Source organism: Oryctolagus cuniculus, chromosome 3, assembly GCF_051225735.1.
Source record: "Oryctolagus cuniculus isolate XC-2025 breed Fujian yellow rabbit chromosome 3, ASM5122573v1, whole genome shotgun sequence".
Taxonomy (NCBI): Eukaryota; Metazoa; Chordata; class Mammalia; order Lagomorpha; family Leporidae; genus Oryctolagus; species Oryctolagus cuniculus.
The window spans coordinates 61,440,973-61,458,322 of record NC_142869.1 but is presented as its reverse complement, the minus strand read 5'-3'; the positions used below and the strand labels follow the sequence as shown (position 1 = coordinate 61,458,322).

The window sequence follows — 17,350 nt, the reverse complement described above, 5'->3', positions numbered from 1 at the left end:
GAAAGCAAATGGCATACTTCACTGTTTTTAAAAAATTATTTATTTAAGTATATAACTTGAGAAGCAGAAAAAAAAGGCCAGAGCGACACACAGGATGAATGAATGAATCCACTTGTGGATTCATTCTCCAGAGGCAGGAACTCAATCTGGGTCTCCCACCCAGTAAAGACATTGCCTGCTGCCTCCAATGGTGCACCCAGCAGGAAGGTAGAATCAGGAGCAGAGCCAGTACTGTAATACAGACACTGTGGTGCAGGATCCTAACACCTATCTCTATAGATCATTGTCTAACACACAGGGTGATAGCAGGTTCCAGTGCTTGTAATATGTGTGCAGTGGCCGGCACCCATATGAGCAGCTATACTTACTGAGTGAATTGGTTCAATGTGAAAAGTGAGTGGTGAGGAATCCTTACCCCTTAAGATGTATTTATTTTCATGAATTCTCAAATGAGCTTAATAGTTACAGGGCGGCCAAATGGCTATTCATAATTCACAACCTTCAGGATAACATTTTCTGAATTCCAGCTTTCAAACTGCAATGGTATTAGAGGCTTGAAACTCCTGGTGTCCCAAATCAAGGCAGTAGACACAAGGAGATAGTTAGTGCCCCTCTTCTCCACAGGGATTTTAGCCTGGGACCCATGCAGTCTTCTGAAGAGGATATCCATACCTAGGTGAGGGGGGATTTTTTAGTACTAATAAGTTCTGAGCTGATTTATAACCCCTTTCCACAAATAAGGATCCATTATCATGTCAATCAGAGTAGAGATGATTAGTATTATTAATTGTAAACACAAACTAATCCTTAATATCTATAAAAATTCCCCGATATACTGAGCAGAGCTGAGCAAATGGTCAACAGTGGAGAACATGTTACTGCAGTTGGCAGTATATACTTGTAGGTTGGGCCTAGCATTTGAAGTAGAATTTGAAAAGAATCCTCCTAAGACATTTAAAAAAAAAAAAAAAAAAAAAGGTTAAGATGGCCCTGTGACACTCAGCACCTCCCTAAAAAGCGCTCCTGAAGTCACAGGCGTTCCTGAAATGCCTCATTACACATCGGCAGTACACGACTGCCTTCAGAAAGCACAGTTTCTGCTTCCTGATTCTTCACATTTCTCCTCTCTTGCTCTGAGAAAAACGTATTTTCCTTTATATTTTGAGAGCTGTGAAAATCTAGAATTTTCCAAAGCCTAGAGTATAGGGAGCTTTACTGAGTGTCTATAAAATATGCAAATACTGTAAAAATTTAGTGGCTTCATGTCAGTCTGGTTTTTTCTTATTCTGTTCTTAAAAGAGTTTCCTTGCCAAAATATATCATTTTTATGAAAGTACTGGAAGGATTTCTCATATAAAAGCAGTATAGCTTTATTACAGAAACTTTTTAGAATCATGGGAAATGATAAAAATGAAAATAAAAAATCTATATTCTAATTGCTTGGGGATAACTACTCCTGACATTTAGGTAATACTCACATTTTCAAAATTATAATAGATTGAAGATCAAGTGAAAGCTGTATGACCTGAATGAGAACTTCTCACAGGAGGAGCACTATGGCATGTGGGAGAACGTGTACCATGCCATCTCCAGAGTTTCGAATCTGTCTCACTTTGGGATTTGTCTCTTCTCAGCTACATCCTGCCATTTACTTATGACTCAGACTATTTGATTACTTATAGATATGATTTCTGGTTTGCCCAAGGATGACATGTGTGTCGTGGTTTGGGCCAGTATACTGGCTGAGTAGAGAGGAGTCTGAATATTTCAGACTCAGAAGATAGAGGTAAATGTACTGCAAGTATCAATAAATTTGGGGAGGTAGGGCTAGAAATTCGAGAACAGGGTAGGAGAGGATAAAACAATAAAAACATGAAAACCCTGAGTGATTGCAAAGGAATTGTGGGTCATAAATCAGGGAGTCCGGGAGTATTAGTAAATGTTCAAAGCTAATTCAGTAATTCCTAGTCAGGATGAAAATTTCTAATTTAACATTTGAAATGCTACAGTGAACTACCTAGGCTGGCAGAGAGCCTTCTGTGCATCTGCTGACCGTCAGATAAATGCCATTCCTGTTCACTTCTACTACCCCAGCGGGATGACATTTCCCATACACATTATCTTCACACACAAACTTTGTGTCTTTTCCGAAAGCCCGAACTGCTCCCTTCACTTTCCTGTCCTGCATCCGCCCTCCAGTTTCAGACTTGAAGTTGTGACCCAGAAGGGCAACGGTGACACCTCCCAGTGGTGTGAACCTCCCAGTGGTGTGAACCTCCAGCAAAGCCAGGGTCAGGAGGCAGCCAGGTGCGACTGTTCTTGCAAGCTTTTTGCAGAAGCTCCACATGCAGAGCAAACGCACCTGCTGAATGACCTGCTATGCCCCTCCAGCCTCCCTTTGAAGTCACAGGCAGCACAGTGTCTCCTGACCTTGTAGCTTCGCTTGTCTCACTTCCCTTTCCCTCTTGTTCTTACTCACCTGGGCTTGAGCTCCCTATTAAACCGAAACTTAAACCTCTGCCTCAGGCTCTGCCTTCCAGAGCAGTGATTCTCAAATTTTAATGTGGATACAAATCACCTGCGGATCTTGTACAGTAAAATATAGACCCTGTTTCAGGATATCTGGATGGGACTGAGGAGTCAGCGTTTCTAACAAGCCCCCTAAGTGATGCCTCCCTATTGGCCCTTTATATAGCAAACTGCTAGAAGACCAAAGTAAGACAAACTTCATCATCACTACAATGGACATCCCTTGAGAGCCAAGACTGCGTGTGTGTGTTTTCCCTGTTCATCCCCTGAATAGACAATAACACTTATGTAGGAAGTGTTCAATGGATATTTGACTGAATAAATTAATTAGTTCTCCTAGATGACTTCAATTCCTGGCCAGGATAAAAAAAAATCCATTTTTTTTTTTTTTTGACAGGCAGAGTTAGACAGTGAGAAAGACAGACAGAGTGAAAGGTCTTCCTTCTGTTGGTTCACCTCCCAAATGACTGTTACAGCCAGTGCACTGCACCGATCCGGAGCCAGGAGCCAGGTGCTTCCTTCTGGTCTCCCATGTGGGTGCAGGGCCCAAGCACTTGGACCATCTTCCACTGCCTTCCCGGGCCACAGCAGAGAGCTGGACTGGAAGAGAAGCAACCGGGACAGAACGGGCGCCCTGACCAGGACTAGAACCCGGAGTGCTGGCACCGCAGGCGGAGGATTAGCCAAGTGAGCCACGGTGCCGGCCAAAATTTCTAATTTTTAAAAATATCTATTTATTCAAAAGTGTGTATGCACAGGCACGTGAAAAAGGGGTGGGGGGGGAGAGAGAGAATGAGTGAATATGAATCTTCCATCCATTGGTTCACCAGGGGGCAGCAATGGCCAGAGCTGAGCCGGGCTAGAGACAGGCAAAAGCTAGGAGCCAGGAGCTTCTTCTGGGTCTCTCTCATGGGTGGCAGGGGCCCAAGCACTTGCTGCTTTTCCCAGGTCATTAGCCGGGAGGGGAGCTGGATGGGAATTGAACCAGCACTCATAAGGCATGCTGGCACTGTAGATGGCAGCTTTACCTGCTATGTCACAATGCCAGGTCCCAAAATTTCTAATTTTAGCATTCAAACTTCTGTGGTGAGTTTCATTGTAGTATGTTTCCTGTGTTTCTGGTGATTGACAAGTAAATGATGAATGCCAAATACAGCTATACATTTGTGTCACTGCAGCACTAGAAGTTAAAGCCAAAAGCCAATTAAATGGTAGTTGTATTTTAGAAAGTAGTTGCTGATTTGAAAGCAGAGACGAAGTAGTGAGGTATCCAGTCCAGGACCATCTCTGCTGGGTTTCCAAAGGTCAACCCTACTTCTAAAGGCTTGGCTGCCTTCTGTTGGGTGCTAGAGAGAGCAAAGGGAAGTGTGCTTAAAATCCATTAGCTTGGTGGCAGCTCATGTTTACCCACCCAGCACTTTACTTCTCACATAATACCTTTTATTAGAGAGGGTAAATGGAAGTTTCCTACTGAATTTTAAAATTGTGCCTCATGTATGATTCATAAAAACTGCCAGTAGCATCAACATCCTCCTCTGGAATTTGTGCTATTTAAGAAATGTCACACATCAGACTTCTGTGATCAATGTTATGCCTGTTGCAGGATGTAACTGACCGTGTCCTACCGTCCCTTCCGTTGCTACCAACAATCATCTGCACACTTGGGATTTCTTGGTGACAATGTCAGCAGCTATTCCTTTCTTGTTACACTTTTACTGTTGTCATAGAGACGTGGAAACAGTTGAATAGAGTTCTCACTCATGGAGTTTCTGACAAAGGGACGACACAAACATGCTACTGTATGTCACTGGATCTCTTTCTAAGTGGTGGCAGCAACGTCAGTTTCTCTTACTTGTGTTTTAAGGGATTTCCACAGGTCATTAGAAGAGTTTTTCAGCAAGAACTCTCATTACAGTGGTTCTCAGAGTCGGGTCCCTGTACCAGCAACATCAGTGATACTGGGGAACTTGCTTGAAATGCAAATTCTTCAACTCCATTCCAGGCCTGGGGAATCAGAAACTCTGTACTGTGTGCTTTAACAAATCCACTTCACAATTCCAAGTGCATGTTCAAGTGTGAGAGCCACTTCTTTATTAGATATCGCCATGACACTAAAAGACAGTTTGATGAGAAAAAGTAAAGTGCTCTAGAACACAGAGATAGATGGAATAAAGTTCTGCACAGAGGTATCTGGAAATCTACGATAGGGAATGGAACTCTTTTTATTAAAGAACTGGGTCCTACAGAACAGATACAAATTAAACATACACAAGCCTTGGGCTGGCATTGTGGCACAGCAGGTAAAGCTGCTCCTGCAGTGTTGGCATCCCGGATGAGTGCCGGTTTGTGTCCTGGCAGCTCCACTTCTAATCCAGCTCCCTGCTAATGGTCTGGGAAAGCAGCAGCAGATGGCCCCAGTATTTGGGCTCCTGCCACCTACGTGGGAGACTGGGAAGAAAGCTCCTGGCCCATGGCTTCAGTCTGGCCCAGCTTCAGCCATGATGGCCATCTGGGGAGTCAATCAGCAGATGGAAGACCTCTCCCTGTCTCTCCCTCTTTGTAATTCTTTCAAATAAATATTTAAAAAAAAAATGCACAAGGCTTTACTTCATCCAGACCTTGGGAATCAGAGTTTGGATCAGGCCTGAGTGTGAGAAGCTTCCAGACAGTTGTAAGGCACCAAGCATAAGCATGAAGTACAGTGCAGGTTAAAATCAATAATCACTGCTGATGGAATCAAAATAAGCTTTATTTTCTACAAACTTTTAGAACATTCTGAGTTAGATGCAGTAATCATATATGACTTTTATAATCAGGAAATAACAAGGCAAATATTTAAAAAGAACAATGCTGTACAGAATGGTACTGGGTCACCTTGGAGACTTGAGCACTGAGGGATTTGTATGTTTTATATTATTTATAACAGAGCAGTAAAGAGCTAAGATTCTGCAGTGGCCCAAGTTAAAAGTCTAGAGGCTTACTTACTAGACATGAAACTTTTCTGCTCAGGTCTTGGGTCTCCTAATCTCTTAAGCAAAGACAGCGATAGTGTCTACTTCCAGGGTTGCTGTGAGAATCAAGTGAGATTATTTAGCGCAGTGCTTAGCACTCAATGAGAACCGAAAATGTTAGCTATTAGTAATACAAGAATATCCACGTCTCATGGTGATTTATGATGCTTTGCTATATGATTAGTCTTAGCTTTATTTTCTGTAAGTCACATACTCAATAGTGAAGCAAGCAAGCAATTTTTATTGCAATGCTTAAAAAAACCTAGTAGGACTCTAAGTGGAAGATATGCCTCTTCTTCATGGACTTTTTTTTTTTTTTTTTTAAAGAATTGGGCTTGTACTATGGTTCTACAGAACAGATACAAATTAAAAATACACAAGCCTTGGGCTAGCATTGTGGTATAGCAGGTAAAGCTGCCCCTGCAATGCTGGCAGCCCATATGGGTGCCGGTTTGTGTCCTGGCTGCTCCACTTCTGATGCTGCTCCCTGCTAATGCCCAAGCAATTGGGTCCCTGCACCCACTCTGCCTCACCTTGGACTCCAGGCCTGTCATCTGCTGCGTGTTCCTCACCATGATGCTTCCTCTTCCTCCTCTTGACCAAAAGTTTAGCTCAGATCTGGGTAGTGCTCAAATGTCTTCATATTCCCACGTGTCCACTTTCAATGTGCAGTCTGGTATTTTTGCCAACTTTCCTTGGCTCCCAAATGTTGCAACTACCAATTACCTTTGTGCATTTCATAAATGTTTGCTGAATTCTCTTAAATTTAAATTTCAGCATCACCAGCTATATTTCTATTTTGGGTATAAATAATGATTGAGTTTCTGAGGCTCTGTAAAATAGAACGCTCTAAGTCTCAGGCTAAGAATTGATTAATAAAGGCCGGCGCCGTGGCTTACTAGGCTAATCCTCCGCCTTGCGGCGCCGGCACACCAGGTTCTAGTCCTGGTCGGGGCGCCGGATTCTGTCCCGGTTGCCCCTCTTCCAGGCCAGCTCTCTGCTGTGGCCAGGGAGTGCAGTGGAGGATGGCCCAGGTGCTTGGGCCCTGGACCCCATGGGAGACCAGGAGAAGTACCTGGCTCCTGCCATCAGATCAGCGTGGTGCGCTGGCCGCGGCGGCCATTGGAGGGTGAACCAACGGCAAAGGAAGACCTTTCTCTCTGTCTCTCTCTCTCTCTCACTGTCCACTCTGCCTGTCAAAAAAAAAAAAAAAAAAAAAGAATTGATTAATAAAAAGGAATTCCTGGTTTGTGTGTGCCAGGCAGGGAGCAGTGGTGTGGCTGACACACTGCAGCCAGGTGCTTCTGCAGCTGCTGTTTCGCAGTCCAGAGCCAAGCTTTACTTTTTACCCCCAAAGGGAGACTAGTCTGTGTTGAAGGCCTACCACTACCTCATTGGGGTTTTCTCTCCCAGATTTAATCAAACAATTGCAATGCAGTGAGAAAAAAATGGTTAGGAAAGAAATCAATCAAAATTTTACTTTCTGGAGCATTTTTATATTAAGAAATATTATTTTAAGACAGTGGTTTTTAGATTTTGGCATGCAAGAGAATGACCTGGAGGACTTGTTAAAGCCTGGTGGGTCCTGCCTGATTCAGTAGGCTTGAGCAAAAGTCTGAAAACGGGCATTTGTCACAACTTCCCAAGAAGTATCTATGCTGTTAGTTCAGGGACCTCACTTTCAGAGGCACTTTTTAAAAAGCATTTATCATTAAGAATCGTGAGAACTTGGTCCTCGTAAAAGGGGAAGGAAAGACAATATTAGCTATGCTAGGAGGCCTCTCATCACACCACCTCTAATCTCTTGCTCTCCTATTTCCTGTATATTATTCAGCCTGAAATTCCAGGCTACTTTCTAAATTTCAGAACTTGATCAATGAAGACTAAAGAATTTTCTAACCCTTATCTTCGGTGATCAGTTTATCAACAATTATAATTTTAACAACAACATGGACAGCTCTACTACTGCATTCTGGCCTGCTTATTTCTCACCTCTGAACACTTTTTTCGTGGCATCTGTTATTTATTCCCAACTTAAGCTTCTGACTTGCAGCTTCCCCTTCCTTACACATCACTCCACTCCCGTATACCCATATTTTTTTGAAAACATAGTTCTCTAAGATTCAATTTCTCCAAAATGTCTAGAAACACAGACTCACACAGATGATAATTCGCTTGTTCTGCTTTCTAGTGGGTAACTACTGCTGAGAGTTCTAGTACTTCATTTTCTAGTATCTGCTGGTCCATTTGTCTTCTTATTTTTCATCTCGCTATCTTCCTCTCACCATGGTTCTCCTGCCCGACAACTAAGAGATCATGGAAGAAACCCAAGCTACTGCTATTATTGCCTATCCATACCTGAGCTTCCCAGCATATGACATGCTGGGTTGGGCCAGTGAGATTATTCCTGAACGGGAGACCAAGAGGAAGCAGCAAAGCAATGAATTTAGTTTTCATGCCTCTAGATTTTAAAGCCCACAAAGTCACTGCCAGTAACGACAAGTGCCCTAGACTTTTTGGCCTTAACAACCCCCAGATCCTGAGCTTAAACTGCTCATTCTTCCCTTCCCTTAAAATAGACACAATTACTATGCTTAGGAAGGTTAGCACAGGCAGAAGCAGCCATTGTTTTGTTTCAATTTTGATCCAGTATTCAGAGAATATTACACAGGTACTACTAAACAACACCTAGTTTGTTTACTAGCACAATATTATAAAATTAGATTTTTTTAAAAAAAAGCACTGGGTGATTGGGCTCCAGGACAAAACTCAACCACAAATTATCACCATACACTCATAATTACCACAAAAATTTGAGCCTGGAATCGATGCCAAATGATTCAGGCCAGCCAGGTTAGATTTCCCTGCTGCGCTGATGAGCGTTTCAGGTGCAGCTTAATATGACATGGCTGTGAATATCAAAAGCACAGCAAGGGTCCCTACAGTGCTGGTGATATCCGATAATCTGAGGGACTCACAAGCTTCCAGGAGAAAATACATACTCAGCATTTATTTAAAGTAACTTAATCGATAGGAACAGTCGTTTTCATATTTTTATTATGCTCTTTAGTGACCCTTTTTAAACTTTCATGTTCAACACAGACACTGAGCAGCTCTCGCAGAAGCTGGGTAACCCCGGTCTGCCTGATTCCTATCTTGTCTCCCCCGCTCCACGCCATCCAGCCAAGAACCTCTGTGATGGTCTCCAAGCACCTGCTGTAAACATCAAGGGCCCCTCAAAGTAGAGCTGGATCTCCTCACTTTTCTTCTGGCTTTTGTCTTTGACAATCTCATTTATGTAAAAGTGCCTGGCATATAAAAATTATTTTTGTGTTAAGTTTTTCTGACTCCCATGATTCACAGAAATGTGAATTAATTCATAAACTTTAAAAAAAAGTGAACTCTACAGCCAGAAATTCATAAAAACTATGAAGCTCAGCTTTAATATGCATACCAGTTCCTTCAGCTTCAATTGCAATGGCTCTGTGAGGTGGCAGGCAGAAATAATCTCTGTCCTCTGTGTTCCAACTTCCATTTTCTTTGTACAGTTTCTAATAGGATCTTTCACATTCTGCTCTACATCAGTCTTGGCTGTACATATGTCTGGTTTTCTCCCTCGATTCCATATGGCCTGAGATCAGATACTGTGCCTTATTTTCTTTGGCATGGTGTCACAGAAAAAAGGAGATAACTAGTTAGTATTTGCCAAATTCAAAGACCCAATAATACTACTCGATGCTTGCAATAACACTACCAGGCAGTGTGCATATGAATACTCAATAAAACATGAGGGTCTACAAGTGGAAGGATTTATCTGACAAAGGATTAATATCCAGAACATATTAGCAACTCAAAAACTCAACAGCAAAAACCCACCAATCCAGTTAAGAAATGTTCTCCCATGCAGGTGCAGGGCCCAAGCATTTGGGCCATCCTCCACTGCACTCCCGGGCCACAGCAGAGAGCCGGACTGGAAGAGGGGCAACCGGGACAGAATCCGGTGCCCCGACCGGGACTAGAACCCGGTGTGCCAGCACCGCATGCGGAGGATTAGCCTAGTGAGCGCGGTGCCGGCCAACAAGCAGTTCTTAAAAGGAAACACAAATGGCCAACAAATACCCTAAAAAACACACACACACACACAAAAAAACAAAAAACAAAAAAACCTCATTATCACTAGCCATCAGGAAAATACAAATGAGAACCATGATGAGATGTCATCTCACCCCTGTCAAAATGGCTATTATTTCAAAGAGCGACAAATGCTGATGAGGATGTGGAGAAAGGGAAACTCTTACACACTGTAGGTGGGAATGTCAATTAGTGCAGCACTGTGGAAAAAAGTACATAGGTTTTTTAAAAAACCAGAAACAGAGTTCCCTCTACTGGGTATATACCCAAAAGACATGAACACACTGTATCAAAGGGATACCTGCACCACCATGTCTTTAGCAGCACTGTTCACATAAGCCAACATATGGAATCAGCCCTGGTGTCCACCATCAGATGGAGTGATAAAGAAAAACATGATACACATGCACAGAAATATTATTCAGTTACAAAAAAATGAAATTTTATCTTTTGCATCAAAATGGTTGCAACTGGAGGACATCATGTTGGGTGAAATAAGCTGGACCCAGAAAGACAAATACCACAGCTTCTCCTTTAGGTAGGAGATCCTTATGTGGGAGCTAAAATTTAAAAAAACAGAAACAAAAAACCAGAAATTCCTTTGTGTGTCAGTTTTGCTGCAAATATAGTTTTGTGAAACTTTTTTGAATATTAATCAAATCAATGATATACTACTATAGTTTTAATGATTTGTGGCTATTTTAAAATTTACTTTATATATTTTTATGTGAGTGAAGTTGACACCTTTTCATTTGATTATTGTTCATAGCTCTTGCCTATTATATTCCTGGTCAACTATGGTCTGTTTACTTTTTATTTGTTGAGCTCTTAATGTTCTTAATGTTTTTTATTTTTTTAAAAAGATTTTATTTATTCTTTTGAGAGGCAGAGTTACAGAGAGGGACAGACAGAGACAGGGGGAGAGAGAGAAGTCTTCCATCTGCTGGTTCACTCCCCCAAATGGCCACAAATGGCTGGAGCTGGGCTGATCAGGAGCTTCTTCTGGCTCTCACATGTGTGTTCAGGGGCCCAAGCACTTGGGCCACCTTCCACTGCTTTCCCAGGCAAATTAGCAGGGAGCCGGATCATTAGTGGAGCAGCTGGGACCTGAAGGCGGAGGTTTAATCTACTATGCCACAGCAGGTGCCCCTTACTTTTTCTTGAGATTGATTTATTTATTTGAAAGTCAGAGTTACATACACAGAGAGAAAGGTCTTACATCTGCTAATTCACTCCCCAAATAGCTACAAAAGCTGGAGCTGGGCCAGGCTGAAGCCAGGAGCTGGGAACTCCATCTAGTTTTCCCACATGGGTGCAGGGGCCCAAGCACTTGGGTCATTCTCTGCTACTTTCCCAGTCCATTGGCTGGGAGCAGAATGGGAAGTGGAGCAGCTGGGAATCGAACAGTTGCCCACGATGGCTGCCAGCATAGCAGGTAGCTTTATCCACTATACTTGTTGAGCTCTTTATCTGGTGGAGTATTAAGCCTTTGACCCTAATGCAAATTAAAAATGTTATTTCAAAAATAATAAATAAAATATTAAGTTAAAAAAGAGAGGATAACAGAGAATAGGTGGAGAAAAGGTGGGATGGTGAAAGATAAGGGAGCTGAGAACTCCAGCAAGTTAAATATTGCACAGGCTGACGTTAAGCCATCAACTCACTACTAACATAAATTTGGCAAGAAATGCACACAGCTGGCTCTCCCAAGCGGGTGAAAGCTAGCTCCACCACTGCCACTCCCCTTTCTCCTTCCCTTTCTTGCTTTGCTTCTGTCTGATGAAGGTGTCAGTGTCATGGCAGGACGAGAGGAAGGGGCAACGTGGAATTTTCTCTCTCAGTGTCACCTTTGGGATAGTGTTTCGGGGACTATAGAGCATCTTCAAGTCATCCCCTCATCTCACTTTTAGGTGCAACCTGAAAATCCAAAACTCACTTTGGAAATAAATGAAAACCTACCACCTTCTTTTAGGCCCCTGATGAAAAGGGTTGGAAAATTTGCTTGAGGCCAGAACTGTGGTGTAGCAGGTTAAGCCACTGCCTCCAACGCCAGCATTCCACATGGGAGTTAGTTCGAGTCCCATCCAGCTGTCTAATGTGCTTGGGAAAGCAGTGGAAGATGGCTCAAGTACTTAGACCCCTGTATGTACATGGGAGACCCAGAAGAAGCTCCTGCCTCCTGGCTTTGGCCTCACCCAGCTCTGGCCATTGCAGTCATCTGGAAGTGAACCAGCGGATGGAAGATATTCTCTCTCTTTCTTTCTGTAACTTTCTTTCAAATCAAATAAGTGTTCAGAAAACTGTTTCATGATCACTGTCCCTTTAACTTGACAATATTATGTAAGTTTAGCATTTCTGAATGTTGCAGAAAATATAAAATAATACATAGGAAGGCATTAAGAATGAAGGCAGAGATTGATCAAAACTTTTAGTTCTTCCAGGATATAAGAGCTGTAACTACGTAGCTGACAATTATTTCATCAGTGGAGCCATCATTTGCTTTTCAAAACCCTGTTTGTATTTACAACATAAAGTAGAGTGAAATTTTAAAAAAAAATTAGCATGGTTCTGAGCACTTATGCAAATTAGCAATGGCTCAAAGGCCCACGGCTGGGCATGAATCAGATCTCAAGACATGGGACTATTAATAAAAATGTAATACAGCAGCTCAGCCCTGGAACTTGTTCAGGGTCCTCACTATCAGATGCATCATTAACCTGACATCATTCAGCCTGACTTGCACTGGTGCAAACAATAAGCCCACAGAGCTTCCTGGATTTATCTTCAAGGATAATGCAGGCAAAATCCAGCTTTGTGCAGCACACTCTCTGCCTGTGGCATTTAACGACACCAGAAAATCCCTAAGAAAACCTTCCCGGAATAACTCAGGGAGGTAACAAAGTTAAAAATAAACCTTATTTTCTAAGTTTAGGCTACGATGCTCCAGGAGTACATCCTCCCAGGAAGGGTTAGAGAAGTTATTTTGATTCTGACTATGTATTCGAGAACATTAGAGGAGTTATTTGGGTTCTTATTCTGTGCTTGCACAACCTTGTGTAATTTTTAAGCAATATAATATGAATTTTTAATCATAACTCATTGGGTAATCATTCCATGTCTCCTCTTGTCCAACTGCCACACTGGAGTGTGGTCTGGCATGAATCATGAATCTCTGTAACTGGCACAGTGGATGAGAGAGGACTGGCTGGCTCTCTGAAGCAGCAGAAGCTGGAGTGGCTTCCCAGAGCCCTTGTGGAGGGGGCATTCATGCACTGTCATTACTGAGGCTTTCCTGGGAGTTCTGGAGGGCATACACATGGTAGCAATCCCAAGCACTCAAATTAATTTTCCATCATTCAATTTAAAATAGAAGGACCAACAACAGAATGAATTCAGTGTCAAAACTTCAAATGTTGGCACTCAGCAGTAAGAAGCTGTGATGCACTTAAGGCTGAACTGAATCTTCAAACTGTCCCTGGCTCTGGGAAGGTCTGAATTGCAATATTAGAGCTGGAACACAAAATTAGGAGTCAGGGAAAGGGGAGGGTTGCGGGTGGGAGGGAAGTTATGGGGGGGGGGGAAGCCATTGTAATCCATAAGCTGTACTTTGGAAATTTATATTCATTAAATAAAAGTTAAAAAAAAGAATTCCTTTTCTAGACTGTCCTGAGAATTTAGCTGCAAAACTCATCCGAGAACTCAAGAACATATGAAGATTTGAAAGGAAATGTAGTGGACATCAATCTTTTGTTTTTTGTTTGGGTAGCCCAGAATCTGAACCTTATGCACAATCCTGTGCCTTGTAACTTTAGATGGGAGGCAAAGTACACTGGTTTCTAACCAAACCCAAACGGCTAGACTCACTTTCTCAGTATTCCTTGGGGCTAGGACCTGAGCATAGCCAATCAGACAGATCTTGCCTCCCATCCCCAGCTCTTGTCATCTATATCTTGAAGTAGACATAGCAAGAGGCAAGAACAGGGGAGAAGGCATTTTGGAGAGAGCACTAAGAGCATTGGCTATATCGAATCCCCTGCACTGGAGGGCCAGCAGTGCTACCCAGCAGTGGGACACAGCTGTGAGGCCAGTGCTTGGTGGGACCAGCAGGCCTGCTCTTACCAGGTGGATTGTATAATGAAAATCTGGCTTTTGGTTCTAGCTTGCTTCTCTTGGCTTCCTCCAGTGTCCTGAATCTGGTTCTGCAGACTCCCTGGTGATTCTGTAAGCTTTTCAACGAATTTCTTTTCTACTGCAAACAGCCAGTTTCTGGCCAAAAACTGAACCCTGTGATTATGGCACAAATAAATAACAAATAATTCCTTTCCCAAAAAGTTGCCATGCCCTAAAATATCAAACGACTTATGTTTCCTTTTAAACATGTTTTCATTGGTAACTATAGTTTAAGAATAAAATGGCAGCCCTGTAGTTGTTCCTATGCTTTCCCAGAGGTCACCTCTGCTTAGGGTCTCCAGAAGCAGCTTAAGGATAATTCACTTCATCATCTCTCCCGACTCTCCCATCTCTACTTTTACAAACCTACTTTTCCTTTATGTACACCAGGAGGACAACTCACCTGGAATTTACTGTGTACTTCGCTTTATCCATTTTCTCCAGGTATTTACCATTCTTCCACTGCTTTAACCTGATCTGAGGCCCCAGTCTAACCCCTTCCTCCATACCACCTGTGTTTAATCACTGGCTTTTTAAAAAAAAGATTAATTTATTTAAAGGAAGAAAGAGAGAGGGAGGGAGAGAGATAGTCCACCTGTTGGCTCACTCCCCAAATGGCCTTAACAGCCCAGGGCTGTGCCAGGCCAAAGCCAGGAGCCAGAAGCTTCATCCAGGTCTCCCAAGTGGGTGCATCCTCCGCTGCTTTCCCAGGTGCATTAGCAGCTGGGACTCGAATTGGCACTCATACTATGCTACAATGCTGGGCCACAATCACTGGCTTCTTAACAGTGATTTCTCCCACAGGTGTCTGAGCCCTCTCCTATTACCCCAGTTTCTGTGACCCACGTTTCCTGGGATGCTGCTTTCCGTGAACTTCCAAGTTGTAGAAGTGATTCTTCCTTGTCTTGAAGTAGACAACTCATAAACACCTGTCCATTCTAATGATTGTTTGATACACCAAACATGAGGCCCTCTATCTTTCTAGTTCACTCCCCAATCACTTGTGGACTTTAATAGTTTTTTTTAACTTTTATTTAATAAATATAAATTTCCAAAGTAAATTTTGGATTACAGTGGCCCCCCGCCATAACTTCCCTCCCACCTGCAACCATCCCATCTCCCGCTCCCTCTCCCATCCCATTCACATCGATTCATTTTCAATTATCTTTATATACAGAAGATCAATTTAGTATATACTGAGTAAAGATATCAACAGTTTGCACCCACACAGAAACACAAAGTGTAAAGTACTGTTTGAGTACTAGTTATATCATTATTCACATTGGACAATACATTAAGGACAAAGATCCTACATGGGAACTAAGTGCACAGTGACTCCTGTTGTTGACTTAACAAATTGACACTCTTGTTTATGGCATCAGTAATCACCCTAGGCTCTTGTCAAGAGTTGCCAAGGCTATGGAAGCCTTTTGAGTTCGCCAACTCTGATCTTCTTTAGACAAGGTCATAGAGTGGAAGTTCTCTCCTCCCTTCAGAGAAAGGTACCTCCTTCTTTGATGGCCCATTCTTTCCACTGGGATCTCTCACTCGCAGAGATCTTTTAGGTTTTTGTTGTTGTTGTTGTTGTTGTTTTGCCAGAGTGTCTTGGTTTTCCATGCCTGAAATACTCTCATGGGCTTTTCAGCCAGATCCGCATGCCTTAAGGGCTGATTCTGAGGCCAGAGTGCTGTTTAGGACATCTGCCATTCTATGAGTCTGCTTTGTATCCTGCTTCCCATGTTGGATCGTTCTCTCCTTTTTAATTCTATCAGTATTAGCAGACACTAGTCTTGTTTATGTGATCCCTTTGACTCTTAATCCCATCATTATGATCAATTGTGAACAGAAACTGAACTCTTGGACTAGTGAGATGGCATTGGTACATGCCACCTTGATGGGACTGAATTTGAATCCCCTGGTATGTTTCTAACTCTACCGTTTGGGGCAAGTCTGATTGAGCATGTGCCAAAGTGGACTTTTATATGAAAACTAATAGAGCCTCAAGATAAACAAGAATAGTATTACTGGACAGCAAAAACTGGTGATAAGCAGTTATATAAAGAAGAAACAAAACAAAGTACAGGCAAAAATTATTCTCATATTTTCAGTTTTTAGTTATATAAGAGGCACAGTGAAGAAGAGTGAGTGAGAGAGAGAGAGAGAGAGAGAGAGATTTTTCCATCTGCTTGTTCACACTCCAAGCATCCACAACAGCCAGGGTTGGACAAGGTTGAAGCCAGGAGCTGAGAACTTCATCTGGGTCTCCTTCAAGAGTGGCAGGACTCAAGTACTTCATTTATCATCTGCTGCCTCCCAGAATGTGCATTAGCAGGAAGATGGATTGGAAGCCAGAGCAACTGGGACTTGAACCAGGCATGCTGCTATGTGATACAGGTACCCCCAAGTGGTGGCTTAACCTGCTGTACCACAATACCCTTTCTTCTCATACATTTTGAAACTGCTGTGGAGAAACTGTGGATTCAAGACTTCGATGTACTTGCTGCAGAATAGCCCATCTCCATGTGAAGAGGCAGTAGTTTACCCTATCACTCATGTAAGACTATTGATAAAATCGCCAATTTCTACCAAAGGACAGTGACACAATCCTTTTTTTTTTTTTTTTTTTTTTTTTGACAGGCAGAGTGGACAGTGAGAGAGAGAGACAGAGAGAAAGGTCTTCCTTTGCCGTTGGTTCACCCTCCAATGGCCACCGCGGCCGGCGCACTGCGCTGATCCGATGGCAGGAGCCAGGTTCTTCTCCTGGTCTCCCATGGGGTGCAGGGCCCAAGCACTTGGGCCATCCTCCACTGTACTCCCTGGCCACAGCAGAGAGCTGGCCTGGAAGAGGGGCAACCGGGACAGAATCTGGCGCCCCGACCGGGATTAGAACCCCGTGTGCCAGCGCTGCAAGACAGAGGATTAGCCTAGTGAGCCGTGGCGCCGGCTTGACACAATCCATAAAGCAGATGGATTTGCTTTCAACAAACAACCACAAATGCCTAACGCTTAGGCTCATGCCAGGGAATATAATCTTATACCCTCTCTCATCCAGTTCAGCTAAAAAATATGATGCAGATAGGTGGTGCTTAGGGCAGAATGAACAATTTCCTGTTAATGTTCTCAGTGATATCTTTAAGATAAGCAAAATATTATCTTATTGAACCATCATTTTCTGTCTTCTTACAGATTTACTTTGCTGGGTTTTATCAAAAAAAGCCTTCAACAGCCCCAGAGGAGCAAAAGCAACAGAGAAATAAAACTAATCACCCCGGTGTCTTCCAGAGTCCTGGTGTGGATAGTCTCTGGCCCGGACACCCACTCGTTTGCCATATCACACTTCTTGAGAGAAATGCCTTTCTGCTGTGTATGTGAGGAAAACCTTTGCTTTCCTGAGAATATCTCTTTTTCTTTGATAAGAACAATCACGTAATTCATATATGTTTCCTTTACTTTGGCTACTGCAAAATTCAGACATGAGAATGAGGCTCATGAAGAGAACTATGAAACGA

General features: G+C 42.8%; 1 protein-coding gene across 14 annotated transcripts in view; it reads right to left on the bottom strand.

Annotated features, from left to right (window-relative positions):
- ZNF385B (zinc finger protein 385B) overlaps positions 1-17,350 on the bottom strand; it is a 485,063-nt gene that overhangs the window by 181,108 nt on the left and 286,605 nt on the right. The window contains exon 1 of one of the 14 annotated variants that reach the window (XM_089328031.1): positions 14,245-14,362. The exons of the other annotated variants lie outside the window; for them this stretch is intronic. The gene's annotated coding sequence lies outside the window, so the exon portion shown is untranslated. Of the gene's footprint in view, positions 1-14,244; positions 14,363-17,350 lie in introns of those variants that run through there. 14 annotated transcript variants of the gene reach the window in all.